Genomic DNA, 10596 nt, shown 5'->3' with positions numbered 1-10596 from the left:
ACACACACACACACACACACACACACACACACACGCATAATTAGACAGACAGGTAGGGTGAGTCACATGAGACCAGTTAACTTTAAGTCTTGTCCAGTTGTACTCACTGTCAACATGGAAGCTGTGTGTGTGTGTGTGTGTGTGTGTGTGTGTGTGTGTGTGTGTGTTTGTGTGTGGGTTGGCGGGAGACACATGTCAGAAGTAAGTGCAGTGCATATACATGTGTGTGGTAGGACTAGCTCATCTGGTTTGAATGTGGAGGGGATCCACTGGGGAGGGGAAGGGGGAAGCAGGAGGACAGGAGTCAAAGCCTTGAGGGAGCAGAGTGAGACACACCTGTGACCACTGTGACTCAGTCTTCTTCATTTAGCTCCTGAGATGGGGCAGATAAATTACCTGTCTGTTGGGATTCCTGGGCTAATTCTGGCACAGGATCTCCGGACATCACGATCAGCCAGAGTTGCTGTATCAAAAGGGCAAACATAATGGGGAATCATATGGATCATCTTCAGCCAAGAGGGAATTAATACATGTGGAGTGAATTTACTTGACACACTAAATATTGGGTAAAATTATCATGTGCCACATTGCCTTTATCACCCTAAGATTTAAACGTTAACTTGCTCCATCCCCCCCAAAAAATCTGACCTATTGCACAGCTATGAATGTGAAATGATTCATAATGTCTCGGTGTGTGATGAGGTAGCTGTGTGTGTGTGTGTGTGTGTGTGTGTGTGTGTATGTGCATGTGTGAGGTGGGGGAATCCATACTGTATGCGTGTACTGGTGTGTTGGGAGGGGCTGAAATGAGTCATAGTTTAGTTCACTCATGCCGAACACATTGAAATGTTTTAACGTTTCCATGGCGATACAATAGAAAACAGCCACACTCGGTATGTCTGCGAGGGAGCTGAAGAGTGTCTGTGCTTGTGTGTGTGTGTGTGTGTGTGTGTGTGTGTGGTAAGAGGTACAAAATCATTAACTCCCAGAACGCTATGGGCCTACTGGGGAATGTAACACCAATCCTCCCCGACTCTGTTTTCCGCTGTTTCTCTCTTTCTTCGTCACTTCTTTTCTAGCTAAACTGTTGTAGCTACATTTACTGACTATGTTTACATGCACGCACGTATTCTTTTCCAAGCCTTTCTGCTAGAGAGAAGATTACGCAGAATTACTTATGGAAATGTTAATACTTTTGTTTTGAAGGAACATGGTCATGCTAACAACTTAAGATGGTTGTAGAATAAGATACGGTATAAGGCAATGGGACTTCTGAGCGTGTTTTGGAATCCGTTTCGTATGTAGCTGCAACAAACTTTAATTCTATATCATTAGTGGAGGAATACAGACAATCTGGGATCATGTTTATTTATGGATACATGATTACAGAGATATGCAGGATCTTGTTATGTATAAATAATAAATCTTGCAAAAAATGAGGCAGTATCTGGAAAACTGTGCATATAAAACATAACCGCCGACTAAAACAAGTTCAAACAGTCTGAAGTCCAAAACATAACAAGCATAGCAAACTACAAGGAGCCTGTGGTGTCTCACACATAGGAGTGTGATATGGATAAAAACATGCACACAATGAAAATACTAACATGCGGGTATTTTGCAAATATTATGTTTATCGTGTTCACCATCTTAGTTTAGCGTGATAGCGTGCTAACATTTGCTAATTAGCCAGAGACACAATAAACCAAAGTATTGGACAAATTAACATCTTGACCTGATGACAGCGGTAACAGAATTAAAAAAATGTTTTTGTTAAAGTTCATCCTGCGGGAAGAATAAATGTATTTAACAAAATGTATTGCAATCATCCAGCAGTTGTCCAGACATTTCAATCAAAACGACAAGTGTCAAAAAGCTGGTGGAAAAGTCAGGGGCTCACGAATGTCATTGAGATTCATCCTCTGAGGACCATGAATGTTTGCACAAATTTGATGACAATCCATCCAATAGTTGCTGAAAGTGAAGGACTGAGCCACATCGTCACATGCATAAAAAACTCCCAAATTGCCATAAAGCAGTCGTGTTCACAAGGTCTAATGCAACCTAAACTAGAGAGATAGCAACCTTAGGTATAAACGTTTTAACAGATTTTTATTGTGTCACAGTATATATCATCATATGGTCAACTATGGACCGAGAAGTACAAAATAATAATGTAATTCACACAGTAAGAGCTGTCTGGTTCCCATATTGTAACGACTGCACACTGCTGAAAAGATCTTTTTTTTTTATTATAATATCTGCACCAAAGAAATACAGTATAAAGCTGACATAAGGGATGAAACAGCATCCAAAGATCAAACAATCCTCTGCAGCAGTCAGAGGGAAGAACCTTGCTCAAAGACATTCGGGCCTTGAGACTGTCCAGTCACACAGTACCATAAACAGGCAGCACTAAATCAGTAATGACACCAACACGAACTTTCTGTCATCGGCCTCTGTGCGTATCTGTGTGTGTTGGATGTGACTGAAAGGAGGCTGCAGGCAGGAAATCCATACTGCCGGTTGGGATAAGCCCAGCTCTCTCGGACCAGCATTATCATTCCCGACCTGCCTTTGTCCTGCGACAGACGCATTCTTTCTGCACCGACTACTTCTCTCTGTCCATTTCTCAAACAGAAGCATACAACACTCAAACTATGTCAAAAGAACACCAAAACAGGTCTCAACTGCACTAATCCATTGTTTTCTTCCATCACCTCTTTAACATGAGTGTGCATGTTTACTCTCTGTATGTACAGTAGTACCAAAGAGTAATCGAAAACACTGAAAACTCTGCAAAATTACATTCCACAGTCCACTATTTATAACATCAACCAACTCAGGGGATGGGAGGGGTGCAAATTTAGGTGAGAGAAAAAAGAGAAATGAGGGCAGAGAAAAAAGCGTGGCATGTAATAATAGTGTAAGAGAGAAGAGGGAGAGATTCCAGGTTGATACTCAGCTGTGAAACACACAGAGGGGAATCCTCTGTGCAACAGAGACAGCTTTGTCTCACCAGTCTACGACTAGAATAGATGTTAGAGTCTCTGTTGGCAGTGAGTTGTGCTTGGTTCTGGTTGAAAAAAGGGGTATGGAAACAGGAATGAACAAAAGTATAAACCAAAGTAGTTCAAGAGCTAAAAAGTGTGAAGAAAAAGAAAAAGGGAGGAGGTAAAAACAATTCTCTGACCTCTACTTCACTCCAGCTTTCCCTGCCCAGGCATGTTGTTGCCCTTCATGCTGTATGCAGCCACTGACAGTCCCTGCCACATTCTTCTGACCTGCCTCAAACAGACACACAAAAAGACCAGGTTATAAGGTTGTAAGAGTGGGCAGGAGGTGTCCATTTCCTTGCCCTCATGAGAAAAAGCGAGGAAATGGAAGAAACATTGTTGAGTAATATCTCTTGTGTGTGGGTTAAGTTTGATGAGGAGGAGAGGAAAGAGAAAAATATGGGTTGAAACTGCAGAAAATGAAGCTATAAGATTTGGCTGTTGCCTGTTTTATGATGCCTCCAGGGAACAATTTTGTCTGAGAGCCAGACAATAAGGCTAAAGGAGGGTCATTTTCTTACAGTCTGTTAGTTCTACCCTAAAATAAAGTGATATCCTTGAAACACTCTAACTCTATCCATCACTCTTAGGGACAGATGTGTAATTCACTCTCTGGAAATACGTTTGCCATGTCAGGCACACAAATTACACAAAATACCCATTATCCACAAATAATGTAGTGCTCATTGCCAATGTAAACTATGTTGACTGCTGTCACTGAAGACCTCTTCCTGACCTTCGACAGTGACAAGTATGACAAGTATCGGCTTCAGTGCTTTGAACTTAAAAGCTGTGATGTGATGAGAAACTGAACCATAATGCTGACCCTAGATCAGTGTCTCTATCTGTCTGATACTATCTAGCGCAGAGAAGGAGGCGGGTGGGATCTTCATGTGTGTGTAACCCTGTCGCAGACCAGCTCTGTGACCCGTAAGCTGTTCATCAAATTTTATTGGCCAATCAGTGTTTGCCTTTGCCTGGACAAGTTCAAACTGGCCTGTTGATGGTTCTTGCTTTAGGCTGACTTGACCCTTCCTGGACATACATAAACAGACATAAATTAAATAAAGGGACCTGTAAAATGTTACAAATGGCCCCTGACCAACTACACCGCTCCTTGTGTTTTTGCTGAAAGATAAAATAATAAAACACAGTCAGAGCAAACACACAAAGCCCTGTGTGTCTGATGTTAAAGGGTGAAGCTGTCTTCTCTGTGGACACTCAAGTATTTCTCAGAATCCAGGAGTGGTCACAGCCAAAACACACTGGCTGTTTGCAGAGCCATCTGGTTAGCAATTCACACATACTCATGAAGATACACAAACAGACTCACACAATTCACTCAAGTTAAAATACAAGCAGAAATATTTAGGCTTAGATTCCAGATATTTCTGATTAAGAAAAACCTTGTTTTTGGCATTTTCTTGGAAGTCTGCGATTGTTTTGTTGTCTGTTTCAGCCATCCCAGTCACAACAGAAGGTCCACGGGACCTGTTTTGGTATCCTGACTCACTACAATCAGGGTCTATATCCCTACTTTATATAACATTCATCAAATAAATCTCTTTCTTTTCTTGTGTAAAATGTTTTTTTTTTTCCATTGAGTAACTTTATATTTTTCCTCCTCATTTTTATTAATTGTGTAGTGAACTTTGTGGATAACTATTCAACACTATTTAGAGAACTACTCTGCACATAACATTAGTCAACAAAAACTTAATAACAATATTCACTAATGTGAAAATAAAATGTATACAGTATATGGTTGAATTTATTTCTATATACATCTATATACTGTACATCCCATTTTGCAACATGGGGGTGTTTCAGGGAAAAAGACCATTCATAATGTTATGATAAAGCTGAACTGCTCCTTTAAAAACATGACATGAAATATTTTTACAGCAGGAATTCCTGAAAGGGTGTGGTTGCTGCTGGTTTGTTTGGGACTGGACAAAAACAGGCCACAGCTTTCCATCTATTCATCCATCCATCCATCCATCCATCCATCCATCCAACTATCCCTCCGTCTTTCTTTGTCTCTCCCTCTCTCCAGTTGCAGAGGAACTGTCTGTCTGTTTTCATTCTCTCCAGGGGGTCGTTTAAATGAGGCACTGACGTCACAGCCAGGAAACCTGAAGTGACCCCTGTCGAATCTTTACTAAAATAACAGGATTGGCACTGCTGCAACATCTAATTAAGAGAGCTGAAAGCACAGTGGTGATTCTCTCAGCTTAAACCATTTCTGAAAACAACAGGGATCAAGTCTAAGGTTTTTGGGAGTGTGCAAAAAGATATTTGTTAACTTTTGAAGTCTAAAACCTACTTTATTGTAAGAAGGCATCACAATATTTACTGTAGTAGCTCAAACTAACATTTATACCACACCATCTTAAAACAGCAAATTCCAGCTCCTTTAAAGGATGCAAACACACTCAGTCACATAGACACATGAATACATGCTGTACACTGAACACCAGCCAATGACTCAGAGGAGTCATATTAACTTTACATCTAAGCATTATATGTTTGGATTTAGAAACAAACTGCAGGTGAACAGACCGTCCTCTTGGGAGCATTTATGATTCATGGCTGTGCTGAAAGTGGTACCAGTAAGAGCTGGGTGAGCCAGAGGAATGCTACAGTTTATACTGACTTAGTGTGGTGGTTAACATGTCGTTGTACTTTCTGTGAGATTCATGTATACTAACATTGAAACAAGACTAAGAGTCTGCAGCCCTGGTAGCAGGTCTGTGAGGGTGTACTTGAGCATAATGCTAACAAGAGAGTGAGCTAACATACTCTAGGCCTACCGCTAATGCAGAAGTTAGATACAGCATTGCATGCACACAAACAGCCTTAAAATACAACTGAACCCCTATCCAAATCTAATATCACTATTTATCAAGTCTTTGGTTGATCAATGGTCAGTATCTCCTAATGGTTTAAAGTTCCTCTCCAGACATGTTTTGTAAAACTCTGTAAAAATACTCTGCTATGATTTATACTTTATTTAACACAGTCTTCCCACATAAAAAGTGAAAACAATTGTAACACTGGAGCAGGAAGCACATCTTCCCTTACTTCCTCATTAAGAAATTCCAGATCAGGCCTTGTGCCCCGCCCACCAGCACTGCTTGCGTTAGCTTGATAGGTGAAACAGCAGTGTGTATCAAGATGGTTTGCATTAGAGGAGACATTGGAGAGACTCATATCTTTGAACCTCAGTCAGACCCAGACTCAGTTGAGGAGTCTGTTGTGCACCAAAATCAGCAAATAGCAGACATATCAGAACTTTCTCTGTACTGACAAAGTTTCAGGTTTATTTTGCACGCCTCCCTGGTACCTGCAAGTTGATGGGATTGGTTCCTTAAGAATATAGCACATGAAAAACCTGGCTGCCTGAATCCGTTTTCATGAGACCGTCATTGGTGCACTGAAGTTGTAAGGTTGAAATGGCATTGGCAGACATGGTGTTGACTGTTTATTTGGCTCATGATGTCTAACAAGGTTAAAAGCTTGATTTTCATTAGAGGTGATTTCATTAATGGTGTTCACTCTGTAGATGAAGTCTATGGCCACAGAACCTACAGTGTGAACCTCACTGACTGAACATGTGAGCTCCTCTTTCGTCAGCTCGTCTCATCTTTCCATATCAGCTGTTCTCATCTGCAGTGCCGTTTCATGGGAACTGGTTGTGACTGTGCAACAGTGTAAGGGTGACACACCGAACAGTAAAAGATCGGCAGAAGAGGTTGACTTAGTGTTAAAAAGCCTGGGCTCTGCCTCAACACTTAAAAATTAGGGCTATTTTCAAAACATCCATTTAGCAGCTACAGCTTGTTCCCTGTGTCTTTTTAAGGGTAAGCATGTCCGTCATCTTTAAATGGAGGAAACATACTTAATCCAGACCAGTGGAAAAACACACTGAAGGAGGACATGAGGCCACCTACTTCATTATATTAAGTGATCCCTTAAGACTGTGAAAAGCCAACTGGTACAAACACTGGGTGGCTGATGACAGTAAGAAGATGGCGACTGACAATTATGTAGCAGAGGCACTCTCTTTAAATAAACACCAGATAAGGTCACTGTCATTAAAACACACTTAGACACAGTGAGACAATGCTGTATGATGCATGGAGTGACAGACAGCAGGGAACAACAAAGTGAGAAAACATAATTTGGGAAAGCGGGATGGTAATCAGATGATCCGCAGTCGAAATCTTCTGACCAGCAGAGAAAATGTGCCTGGAGACACTGAATCAGCAACGCCACGTCCTCCATCTCAATAAACAGCTGTCAATGTGTCCTTGAGCAAGGCATTTTATCTCTTATCTTAGCAGTAGAACTCGGGTTGTACTAGGAGGCACTGGTATGAAAGTGAGATTACGAAGTAAGAAAGTGAAAATGGCATCCATGCTTTTCTGACTTCCTGTAAAGACAAACGTTTACTGCTATCTAATGTCAACTTATGTAACCGTAACCTAACATACAGGAGGTCCAATTAATCTATAAGTCTCTTCTTTAGCAAATAGAGTGACATACGAAGAATATTGTATTATAATCTGTATTATAAACTTTATTTATGAACATGTAAAGCACAGCACATGTATGGATGTGTTACAGTCTCAATACCCTTTCTTTATGGCATTTGAACATTTCACATTTCATGAAAGAGTTCCTCTAAATACTTGTTTCCATGAGAAAAGCTCATGACAAAAACAGCTACTATTAATTTGAATGTACATACAGCTTGTGGGTCATATATAAGACAGAAAATGGACACTTTTTGAGCTACCAGTGTAAATATGGTGTACATATTATTCATTATTGGTCGATTTAGCAGCAATTTCTTAACCTTTCACTTAACCTGTATTTCAAAATCACACAGGGAAAAGTAACCCCAGAATTGAATAAAACCATGAGTACAACCAAAAAGGAGCCACCCATAAGGGACCCTTTGAGAGGAAACAGGATTCTAAACTATTCTTGGAAAAACGTTTTACAGCTGACAATGGAGTATACGCACATTTAGTTTTGAGTGGGATGTATATTCTGAAGAGTCACTTAATCTGTCCACCAGTTGACACAGGTCTCAGAAAATACACAAAAGAATCTTAACTGATCTCAAAACAAATTTTAGTGAATATTGCACAGTATACTTGTCTGCATTTGTGGTCCTCCACCACAGTCCCAGTCTGAGCCAAGAAATACTGTACTGTCAGCTCCAAATGGCAGAAACGGGAAATATGAACAATATGAAACCGTGTGTGTTTTATATCTCTGCCATGTACAAAAGGAAACTGGCTACAGTAAAATTAAAACATTTATGAGTTCAGCTCTTTCTAGATACTGATGCCTTACTGCTGCTTAAGGCACCAAAAAAAAGGAAGAGAAATGTGAGGAAGAAGGAAGACACACTGACAGGATGTTCTGGCGAGTTTGGGCAGTACTGCAGATTGGAGCAGACAGTAACAGGCTAGTCCAAATGAATGTCCAGCATATGGTCTACCTCAGTGGGACATTCAGTCCTGAACCACAACGCCCCCTTAAATATTTGGTTTCCCCCTGTCCTGCTCTACACCCACCCACACACACACACACACACACTGATGATCTCTCCATCCTTTACGAAGGAAATGACAGAAAAAAGACAAAAAAAGAGCATAAAAGATGTGAGAGAGATTTTTATGGCAGAGAAGTGAGAAAGAGTCTCTCTGGATCCAAGTGGCTGTGTGGGTGTGGATCAGCACAACAATGTTAAACCGTTGAAACAGATCATCTCTGGACATAACGTCATGTAAATTACTGTCTCTCTTCTAAAGCCTGGACTTACAAAAACACAGAGTCACAGTGGTCAACAAGGGTGAATAAGATAAACATTACATCTTTTCTTGAGTAAAAGGGACGCAATCTTTTCTTGGAAAGACTGAATCAGAATAACAGTCAGTATTTTACAGGGTGTTAACTGCAAACAAAAGCATATTTGGTAAAAAGAAAACTCATGTAAATTCTCAGAAGTAGGACTTGCAGAAAATAATCTTAGATTCATTTTCTAGCACATATATTAGTGCTTATAGTGGTCCATCATTCTCTTACTATGCCCCAATTCCTTTGTAAAGCAGTAATTAACCATTAACATAACTTTAAAAAACAAAACATAAATACAGAGAAAATACTGCGAAGTTATCCAGAGCATTGAGGTAAATTTGTATAATGCATGTTATTTCATCTTGTTAAAAACTAGATAAAACTATTGCTGTTAGTGCTTTAGTCTTGTATTTACATTTCATGACAATCATGACTTCTAAACTGATGCTGCATTCATAAAAAGAAAAGCCCACAGGAACACTGGGTAGAGAGGTTGAAGCTGTTTCTAGACAGAACTGGTTCTTCAGAGTTAGGAACTCAGCATTTCCATTTGTTACCCTTGTGAGAGGAGTTGTGGAGCCATCTAGTGGTGTCATTTTATTATATTATTTCTTATGTAATATAAATATAAAGAAATATAAAGACATATTCAAAAATAGTGTGAAAATGACAGGCATGGCATAGGAAAAAGGGAAATGAATGACAAACTGTCATTACCCAAAATAATATCTAGAAGATAACTTGAAATCATAGTTTTGGGGTAAAAAATAAAAATAAAAAAGTAAGTAGTCATTGCAGCTCAAGATATGGGTTGCACTGAAATCTGATTTTCACCATCTTCAACATTTCATCATCTCAATCGTCTCCTCCTTTATTCCTGTAAACCTTTCCCTTTCCTTTACGTCTGCCACATCTTTTCATGTTTTCTACAGATCTATCCCATCCTCTCTGCCCTCAGACTACAGAGGGGGACCACCTGGTCCATTGTTGGGGTCAGAAGTTTAGGTGAAAACCAATCCTCCCGTGGGAAGCGGCTGGAAAAGTGCAGGGAGCTATTTAAAGACTTCTCGATAATGAGGAGGCGCGGGTGGAATCCTGGAGCCATGGTCTCTTTCATCATAAACATACACACACACCATAAACCCCCAACACCCATCCACCTCTCGACAGCCATAATAGATGCTCCCAACTGCGACTCCATCAGACCACCTGGCGTTACAAAAGAAAAACTATGCTGTCAGTGATGCTGGCTGTGTGCTACAAGTTCTACTGATGCAAAATAAGATGATCTTACTGAGCTTTTCTTGAAACTACTGAGACATCAAGACAGCGAGTGATTTAATTTCCCTGTCCAACGCAGGTTTACCTTCAGTATGGTACCAGCTTACTGCCATGTACTTAAATAAAGCTGATTACTCCAATGGCTCAAGAAAATAAAATTTAAAAAAGATATGGCTGCCAGGTGTTCGGTCTAATCCTTAGAGGTCCATTTTGGCAAATCCTTTATCTCTCTCGAGTTGAAACAGCCTGCCGTGGCTCCTCTCTCTCCCTGCCCAGTGTTTATTAATAAACCTAAACAGATTCGAGGTAGTCATGGTCACACATAGCAGCACAGTGACAGAGAGAGGAGGAGACTGGGTCAACTGTCTATACCCCCCTTCTTCTC

General features: G+C 40.3%; 1 long non-coding RNA gene across 1 annotated transcript; it reads right to left on the bottom strand.

The window, feature by feature from the left end:
• Positions 1-8731: 8731 nt before the first annotated feature.
• On the bottom strand, positions 8732-10546 carry LOC130183281 (uncharacterized). The gene is made up of 2 exons (XR_008829806.1): positions 10225-10546; positions 8732-10139 (listed from the first exon to the last, which is right to left on the bottom strand). It is a non-coding gene; the product is annotated as an uncharacterized LOC130183281 (long non-coding RNA).
• Between the last annotated feature and the right edge of the window lie 50 nt (positions 10547-10596).

Source organism: Seriola aureovittata, chromosome 16 (genome assembly GCF_021018895.1).
Source record: "Seriola aureovittata isolate HTS-2021-v1 ecotype China chromosome 16, ASM2101889v1, whole genome shotgun sequence".
Lineage (NCBI taxonomy): Eukaryota > Metazoa > Chordata > Actinopteri > Carangiformes > Carangidae > Seriola > Seriola aureovittata.
Note: the sequence above shows the minus strand (reverse complement) of the source record. Positions and strands in the feature narration are given on the sequence as shown.